Below are 9,847 nucleotides of genomic sequence, written 5' to 3' on the forward strand. Positions count from 1 at the left end.
GCAACATACGATCCTAATCATGGAAGGATCAAGACCACCCAGGTAGAAACCATACCAGATGAATCCTAAATATGTAGCAATTGTAAAGGAGGAAATCGATAAACTCATTGTTGTGGATTATTTCATCTATGAGATAGAGCATACGGATTGGTTTGTCACCAATCGTAATAGTGCCAAAAAAGAATGGGAAACTTAGGGTATGTGTCGATCTTAAAAAGGTCAACGCAGCTACTAAGAAAGACCATTATCCATTGCCTTATACAGAACATGTTTTGGAGAGAGTGGCTGGTAAAGAAGCTCATAACTTCTTGGACAGATTTCCAGGCTACAATCAGGTGTCTATAGCACCAAAAGACCAGCATAAAACAAGAATTGGAACGTCAACTAGTCAACAAGACCGAAGTTAAAGACAAGAACCTACAGATGAAATGCGCCTACTCCTTGAGCGAGCCTCGGAGATAGGTCAATTGCCAGTAACTCCTCGGGCCCCTCCTCAAACTCTTACTCTCTTTATTTGTCTACACTAACCCTCTCATTGCTTCAATATGATATAAATCTGTTTGAGGACCTAAGCCTAGGAGAACTAACCCTCATTAAGCAAAATACTAAATGTGATGATGATCCCACTATCATTATGGAAATTTTACAGGGGATATAATATTAACTAATCTACAGGATATTTACTTTTATCCATATTGCACCCTATTGTGCTAAACCTTTGTAGTTGGTGTCGGGTGCTCCAAAACTCTGAAATCCTAGACAACAGTGTCAAAAAATTAGACTTGTTTGTTCCATATGATATTCCCAAAACATCGGCTAGCTATAAGGTGGTAGCACAAAGTTATCAATGGATTATAAGCCATGGGTGGCTAGAAGTCTACAATACTCACCATCACTTAAACTCATGTGAATCTTCCTTATATCACCCTTTTGGTATTCTAAAACTATACCATAATATCTACAAACATTTAGAATCCATGTTAACCAATGTCCTCTACACTTTTGATAAAACACATATTGAATATCCTAACATAAGTTCTGAGGATATCACTGTCCTCCCCAAGAAGAGACATCCAGTTCATCATCTAATCCTACTTACCCCATGTATTCTAATGTAGCTAGCAAATTAAATAATCCGTATCCTAATGCTCCGCCTAGTGACAAGTCTCAGGTAGATTGCATTTTTTCTACTCTCTCTTCTCAAGATATAGAGTTTCCCACTAACCCTCTTGCCCCCAAGGAGGTACCGGCACCTGACCCATCTCCCCCACGACAAACTCAGGAGGTACATCATACTCTCCCCCAAGACAACATTGAAGACTTTACTGATGATACTATTCTGGAGTCTTTGTCTAGTGCAGAGTAAGGGTTCATATACGAGCTGGCAATCCACTACTAAAGCCAAATCTGATGTTCAAGGTGTTAATGCAAATAACACCATTTGAGCCAACTTGAAGGATTCTACCAGAGGCCTACTCAGATGTCACACCAACAAAGCAACATCATGTACCGTACCCTCTTCGATCCAATCTACAAAAGCTACCCAAGAAATCATAATAAGTATCAAGCAAATCCAATCCACCAAAATCTACCCTCCCAAGAAATCACAAAAAGCATCAAGCCTGTGATCTTCTCTCTTGGTTAGATGCACATTTCTTCATCATCTTCCATGAGGAAATTTAGACTAAAAAAGGGTCTTGTAAGAAGAGCCATGTCATCACTTTTCTAGAAAAAAGGGGGCTGTGGTAAACCTTATGTATTTTATATCAAAACCTCCACAAGTAGATTCTATATCTACCACCTTTGATAAATTTAGAGTTGATATACTCAAGGTATACCTTCATCCATGTAAGGAAGGCATAACTTGAGCTACTCTAAATTTGTCAAAGAGGTGGTAGATTTAGAATCTACATTTCAAGGGCTTTCCAATGATATGCCACATGTGGGGGTTTTAATGTAAGATACACAAGGTTCACCAACAATGGCCCTCTTTGTTCTTAAAAAATGATGACATGGCTCTTCTTAGAGGGCCCTTTTTTTAGTCCATAGTTTCCTAATGATTTATGACGTTACCAGGAAATCACAAGAAGTATCAAGCATGTGATCTTCTCTTGATTAGATGCCTAATTTCATTATTGTCTTTATTCACGACATTACCATGTTTGTGTGTTTGAGGCACGGGTTTCACTCCTCATTATGCACACATTTTCTCTTGTGTTTTTTAAATTCATTTCACATTTGTTGTGCCTCTCTAGGATTTTAACTGTGTTTTTTTAAATTAAAACCAACATTTTTATAGCATGTGCCTATTGTTTGCTTTTTGTGTGTTTGTTCCTTCATGCAGTCTATACATGATTTCATGCTTTCTAAGATCATCACTAGATTTGGCAAGTGGTTCGGACCAGAGCTCCAAAGTTGCACCTTCCTTATGGAGATAGCTAGTGATCCCTCTTAAACCAACTCTTCCTAAAGAAAAGATAGCTTGTGATCCCCCACTGATCACCCTCCCTCCATAGCCAAAGACAAAGAACAACCAAAACTTCCCATTAACAAGCTAGGATACTATTTTAAAAGCGACAAAATGAATGTCGTGTTATTTGTTATATACAAAAAGGACTTATAATCTCCGTAATCTTGGATGGTGGTACTGGTGTCAACATAATCACCAAGGTTTGCTAGGAGGCCTAGTGTAGCCCAATACACTCGAAGACACAAGCCTTATAGTGAAGCTTGCCAACAAGAATACATCCAAACCTTTATGCATCTTGAAGAGGGTCTTGTAAAATGATCCTCGAAAGGTGAGTTTGGTGATATGGTCCACATAAGGCATGGAGTGGTCTTATTGGCAAGCTCAATGCAAATTCGAGAAAGCAACAGTGCGCGGAGGTTGAATCAATGATTCCAATCCTATGAGGCTATTACTCCAATGGTTGAAATGAGAATAGAGATAAGATACGGGGATAAACTAAAGTCCAAATCTAATGATATAGAATCTATCTATAGGGCAATATATGAAGTGAGGAAAGCAAGATACAAAAATAGGATAGCTAGATAAAAGTTTACAGAGAATGATTGACAGCCCAGGAGAGAGTCAGTGTAGCAAATGCAGTGCAAAGTGGTGATGGAAGTGATTCAAAGTTGTAATTGAGAAATAAATAACATTTTATGCTTAGGAGAGTATTGGAGCAATCCAATGTTTAAAAAAAATAGGTGTTTGCTAAAGTCAACATGGATAACTTTTTCAAAGTATTCATAGTGTTGAGATGGAGACCTTGTACAAGCATCTACTAAACTTATGAAAGAAAGGTCTTGTAAAATCATTGTTGTGCCGATATCGATAAGATTTTTGATGTTATCCCTAAAAGAGAATTTTCATTAGCATTATTTGACATTTCATATATGCTTAACATGATTGTGCTGACTAATGATGATAACTTATTTACATATGGAGACATTATAAAAATAGCATAGAATTTCAAGTAGTTACTAATTACAATAACTATGTAGATATTTGAAAAATTTTCTAACACTAATCAAGCGGCTTTAACTACCACCACAAGAAAGAGATACATGGTCTTGAAACATGAGTAGCTAATTACAATAACTATGTAGACATTTGAAAAAATTTCTAACACTAGTCAAGTGGCTTTAACTACCACCACAAGAAAGAGATACATGGTCTTGAAACATGAGTATATATGAGTATGGTAAGTAAGTTTTAATAAATAATATATATGAGTATGATCTTGAAACATGAGTATGGTTACTAAATTTTAATAACCAACATATATGAGTATGGTCTTGAAACATGAGATATATAAGTATCTATAGATTTAGTTTATTATCTACAACTCGTATGCAAACTGTAAACTTACTAAATTTATTATCTATAGCTCATATGCAAGTTCTAAACTTACTAAATTTACTTTAGCTTTTTCTTGAACACTATTTTGATGATTGGGGGGATGGGCATGGAGCGGATTTCTTCGAGCGGGTTTTTTTTGCCAACCACTCTCTCTCTATATCCATGTCTTGTCTTTCTTGTCCCCTCCTCCTAGCCCCAGACCAGCCTAACCCACCTCCCTAGCCTACCCCCTCCCCCCTCCCCCCCCCCCTCATGATCTCTCTCCCCCTCTAACCCTCTGCAACCAACACGCTCTCCCTCTCTTTCTCTTCCTCCTTTAACATGCACCCTCATACTCTCTCTCCCCCTCCAACCCATTGCAATCAACACGCTCTCCCTCTACACACTCTATCTCTCTCTCTCCCTCTCTTTCTCTTCCTCCTTCAACACACACCCTCATGCTCTCTCCACCTCTTTCTATCCCTCTCTCTCTCTCTTTCTCTTCCTCCTTCAACACACACCCTCATGCTCTCTCCACCTCTTTCTATCCCTCTCTCTCTCTCTCTCTCTCTCTCTCTCTCTCTCCATGCCCTCCCTCCCTCTCTCCATGCCCTCTTTCCCTCTCTCTCTTTCTCCCTTTACAGACTCTATCTATGTCCCTCTCTTTCTTATCCTCCTTCAACATGCACCCTCGTGCTCTCTCCACCTCTGTCTATCCCTCTCCCATCCCTCTCTCTCTCTTTCTCTCTCTACACTATCTCTCTCCCTCTCTTTCTCTTCCTCCTTCAACATGCACCCTTATCCTCTCTCCACCTGTGTCTATCCCCCCCCTCTCTCATTGCCATTGTATGCTCTCTCCCCTGGTCTAGCCCTCTCTCTCTCTCTCTCTCTCTCTCTCTCTCTCTCTCTCTCTCTCTCTCCATGCCCTCCCTCCCTCTCCCTCTCTCTCCCTCTCTAACTCTCCCTCTACACACTCTCTCTCCCGCTCCCTCTACACACACACACTCTCTCTCCCGCTCCCTCTACACACACACACACACTCTCTCTCTCTCTCTCTCTACACCTCTCTCTATTTCTCTTCATCCTTCAACATGCACCATCATGTTGTCTCCAACTCTGTCTATCCCTCTTCCTCTCTCTCTATGCCCTCCCTCTCTCCCTCTCTATATTTATGTACGCAGAGAGAGCAGGAGAGGGAGAGAGAGGGAGAGGGAAAAAGGATCTATTTTGCCAATCTCTCTCCTGCTTTCTTTTATAACTAGCCCCACTCTCCCTCGCCTTCTTATTCCCCCTCTTTCGCTCTCTCTCACTCTTTCTTATGCTTAGTCTCTCTCTCTCTCTCTCTCTCTCTCTCTCTCTCTCTCTCTTCCTTATGGTTAGTCTCTCTACCTCTTGCTTTCTCTCTACATCTCGTTTTATCTCTTTCAACTTCTCTATATGTAAATTGCCTAATTCACTACTTTAAGGAGAGGAGAGATATTGAAGGAAAAAAACAAATGATACCATACTTGCTCAAATAAATGATGGGTGGAGAGAGGGAGAAAGAGAGAGAGGGGAAGAGAGAGGGAGGGCATGGAGCGAGAGAGAGAGAGAGAGAGAGAGAGAGAGGGATAGAGACAAAGAGGGAGAGAGAGAGAGGGAGAGAGAGAGATTGAGTTAGTTGTAGTGGAAGGAGGGGGGATGGGCTGAGGTGGGAGTAGGGAGGAGGGGAGAAGAGAGAAGACAAGGGTGTAGAGAGAGATTGGTTGTGAAAAAAAACCCACTCCAAATCCCACTCGGAGAAACTTGCTTCGTGCTGCTCACACTCGATGATTGGGTACTTGATTTGTTTTATTGGGGACCAAGTACCACAATTACTTATGTAGTTATGAAGAAAGAGTTACATAACCTCAAAAAGGATGGTAGACAAGGGTCCTTTATCAAGATGCATGTAGTTATGAAGAAAGAGTTACATAACCTCAGAAAGGATGATATATAAGCATTCATCACTGGATGCGTGTGAAGGGTGTTATTTGAACACTAAGAAGTTAGAGCTAGAACTATTGAAAATAATGAGAAGTTCCAAGCAACATCTAAGGAGCCCATGCCACCACTCCATGGTGAACCTAGAGAGCTAGCTTTATAACTTGAGATAGAGGACTATGTTTCTTTATTAGCGAGCAATGATGAAGGAGAAGTAATTGAAAGGTAAGAACTAAAAAAGGTGGAGTGGATTGAATTCTAGATTGATTTTGTTTAAGTTGCAAACAGTGTTCTTGTTTAGATTTTGAGTAGTTTTGGTTGCTTGGTTTTTTTGACATTAGACCTATGCTTTAAGTACATATAAATATATCTTTTAACATACCTTTTATCAAGTTAATATTCTATGTTTATCTAATAATTATAGTGCTAATAGAGTTTACATGTTTTCAATGTACAAGTGGGAAAAATGTATATTGATATTTAGGGATAGTCAAAAAGCTTTTTTATTAATGAATTTATCTTAGAATGTGCTTAAAGGTCAATTAAATTTGTAATGAAAACTATTAAGAAGTTTAAAGAGTTAGTTTAGATTTGTGAATGGTGCCATTATAAGTGGTTTGAAGTCACTCAATTGTTCTTTGTGGTTTGCATTCTAAGAATTACCAGGTGTTTTTTTCAATTATTTTAGATTGTTCAAGATTTAAAGTTTACAGGTTTTTGCTCTTTATGTGTCTTGATCACTCTATATGTTGATTTGCATATGTGAAACTTTAGAGTTTTAGTTTTACACTATGTGTGTCTTGATGACTCTACAATTTGTTTTTTATACACATGTCGATTTGTATATTCTTAAAAACTTTTTCGTTGCTAAAATATTCAATACGTATTTATATTTAGGCTGTTATGTTTATGTCTATTTTCTAGGAGTTATTTACTCAAAATTAATCCAAAAATTATTTTTTACAGTAATCAACTTATTTTAATCTTAACATTATGTAAACAAGGAATACTATTTGCAATTGATCTACAATAGCGTTGAGAGGTTTGGGCCTCTCTAACCTCTCATGGTGTGTGATGCACTACGGATATCAGATATGCCTAGGACTATACTTACTAGAGTTGAGTTATCATAGAAATGGAATACTGAGGTAGTATTCCAAAAGGTGAGATATTGTACGTACATATATCACTACTTCTTTGGCCCTCACAAGAGAGCCTCGGTTGACACTCGGCCCATGTAAGATTCGTTGGGACAAATGCACAAGAGGAGAGTTAGCTAACCCCACAAAGTTAGCACACCTCATGTGCTCGACATATTGGCATCGACACATTGGCACCACACTTTTGAGGAGTACTTCACAAGAGAGCACATACTCTTTAGAGATTGAAATAGGCCCCATGACCACCACCAGATTGCTAGCACCGTTGAGTGGCTCCCCCATAGATGGGAAAAATTCTTCCACTTACACAATCATAGGAGAGGATGGCACATGATGTGTCTGGACACAGGGGTCAATCATAGGAGAGGATCGCACATAATGTGTCCAGAAACGTGGGTCACACACTGACCATATTTTTCTCTTGGTAGCTTGGTTTATTTTTTCATGTTGTGTTGACATCCAATTTACTCATGGATCATATGTAACAACTTTTGGTTTCATAGAATCCTTTTTTGTGACGTTAATATAATCTCTTTGTGTGTGCACATGCGAGTGTGTGTGTTTCTAGACTCGAAGACAAAACTGGTGAGAGCCCTCCATGAAGCGCTTGAACTTGATTTCTTGGTTGTGATGTAAATTATGAAGAAGGATTCTCTATAACTAGATGAAATCCTTGGAATCTCTCTCTCTCTCTCTCTCTCTCTCTCTCTCTCTCTCTCTCTCTCTCTCAACAAGTGTGGTAGATAAGTTAGCCCATGGAGTTGTTATTCAGCACGTCCCGTGTGGTAGATTGGTTAGCTCTCTATGAGTGTGGTAGATTGGTTAGGTCATGGAGTTGTTATTCAACATGTCCCGTGTCTCCCGTTGGATAGATCATATTTGGTCTCTTGGGATTGTTTTTACGACGTTAAAAAAGCTTCTCTTCTCTCCTCTCTTTCTCTCTCTCAACACACACACACACACACACACACACAATTGTACATCTAATGCATCCATTGTGAAGGAAGGGATCTTACCATCTGCTGCTACTACATAATCATAAAGTTCCATGTGAAGCAAGGGATCTTGCCCTCTTGTGCTTTGTAAATCAAGTCTTCCATTGTTTGGAGTTCAATCAATTGAGTCCCAACACATGGCCTTATAAGACCTGGCACCATATGATGCATTTCACATGACGGTATGCGAAGCCCAGAATTCAGCAATACATTCTGATAATATGCACAAGAAACTATTGGAATCTCTACTATAAAGTTCTGAATAATATATGCACAAATGAGCAGCAACGCATGCATGCGCGTGAACCTCATCTCTCACGCTTCTTCATATTATGAAAAGCAGAGCTTTAAAAAAAAATGAAAAAAATTCTTAAGTCAATTGCATTTCTTGAAAGTTGAGGCTTTAACTGAAGATTTGTGGGCATCGATTTGATGCAATTTTGCTTTCGTCAAAGGATTCGATTAGAAATTATGTTTTGTATTGCCTTTTGGAGTGCACTTTGACATGGCGAAGTGGCTGTAGTTTAGTGGTTAGAATTCCACGTTGTGGCCGTGGAGACCTGGGCTCGAATCCCAGCAGCCACATTTCTGTTTTTTTGGCTAATCTAAACGAGAGTGTACATAACATTAGGGTTATCAAGAGTCAGGTCCTTGTTTTGTAATATCACCTCTCAAATCTAGAAAGTCACGACTTAACGTTCTACGGAGATTAGGGTCTCTTTTGTGCGTTACCAACAAGAATAGTGAATTTCTCTAGTTCATCACCCTAGTTATGTCACGGGACCTCATGTACTTTTTGAAGAATTAAACAAACTCACATATACATCAAGGATTAAAGAATAGACTTAAATTAAATTGACAAAATTGAAGTGCTTAAGTTGGAGCAGACTTTGAAGTGTCAGATCAGTGGTTGGATGGGAAGAGACGTTTTGAGATGTTTGGCTACTATTTATGTCAACTTCTTTGCATCATATTTCCCTTCCTATGCTAGCCATTATTCACACTCAGATGATGTGAATAAGCCATTCTACGCCATGGAGTATTCGTCTCGACAGATGGTGTTACTCTTTGCAGTCATCTGACTCCATACTGACACAATTTTTTGTTTTTTGTTTTTCTTATTACCAGAAGTCTTTCCACATTACTTTTCAGTTCTCTTATTCTGATGATACTTGCATATGCCTGATGGTTTCCTTTGTTGTGCTCTGATTCCAGTTCCTTGCTTCTTTCAAGAACTCGAAGAAAATCTTTAGTTCTTTCTTTGCTTTATCGAGCTTCTTAAGCTCATGCTTTGTACCGGCTTTGTAGATGTTATTGTTGACTACTGCATAATCTTTTGATATTTCCAATAGACAGTATATGAGTCTGTGCCTTTGATCCTAACATCTTTTGCATCTGTGAATTGACAATATTTCTTGTGGTGGATTTTTTCATTGTAATATTGACATGTTGTAGTTCCCATTATCATTAAAACTATAGATGTGCAAGCCAATCTACCATTCTACACAACTATTCTCATACTTTGATGACATAGTCATGTTCGTTGCTCCCCCCTCTCCTAAGTACATGAGCTTTATATAGGCTTGAACAATGTTATGTTTGAGGTCAAGTAAGAGGCACAACACACAACATGAATCTCTCTCTCTCTCTCTCTCTCTCTCTCTCTCTCTCTCTCTCTCCCCCCTTGAGATACAAAATGGCACTAACCATCTTGTTACATTTGTTTGCACCTTGAAATCTTGTAGCATCATAGGAGCCGCAAATAAGAGCCAAGAAATACATGTTAGGCTTGCTAAAGGATTAAAAAGAGATCTCCTTTGCTAGCAACATCTTGATTAATATGTATAGTAAATGTAGCTTGCTTGCACCAGATGTGATTGACAAGC

General features: G+C 39.0%; 1 non-coding gene across 1 annotated transcript; it reads left to right on the forward strand.

Moving 5' to 3' along the window:
• The first annotated feature begins 8,474 nt into the window (after positions 1–8,474).
• TRNAH-GUG (transfer RNA histidin (anticodon GUG)) lies at positions 8,475–8,546 on the forward strand. Its single transcript has one exon. It is a non-coding gene; the product is annotated as a tRNA-His (tRNA).
• The last annotated feature ends 1,301 nt before the right edge of the window (positions 8,547–9,847 follow it).

This window comes from Cibotium barometz, chromosome 13 (assembly GCF_041138505.1).
Source record: "Cibotium barometz isolate CiBa-2024 chromosome 13, ASM4113850v1, whole genome shotgun sequence".
In the NCBI taxonomy this organism is placed as follows: domain Eukaryota; kingdom Viridiplantae; phylum Streptophyta; class Polypodiopsida; order Cyatheales; family Cibotiaceae; genus Cibotium; species Cibotium barometz.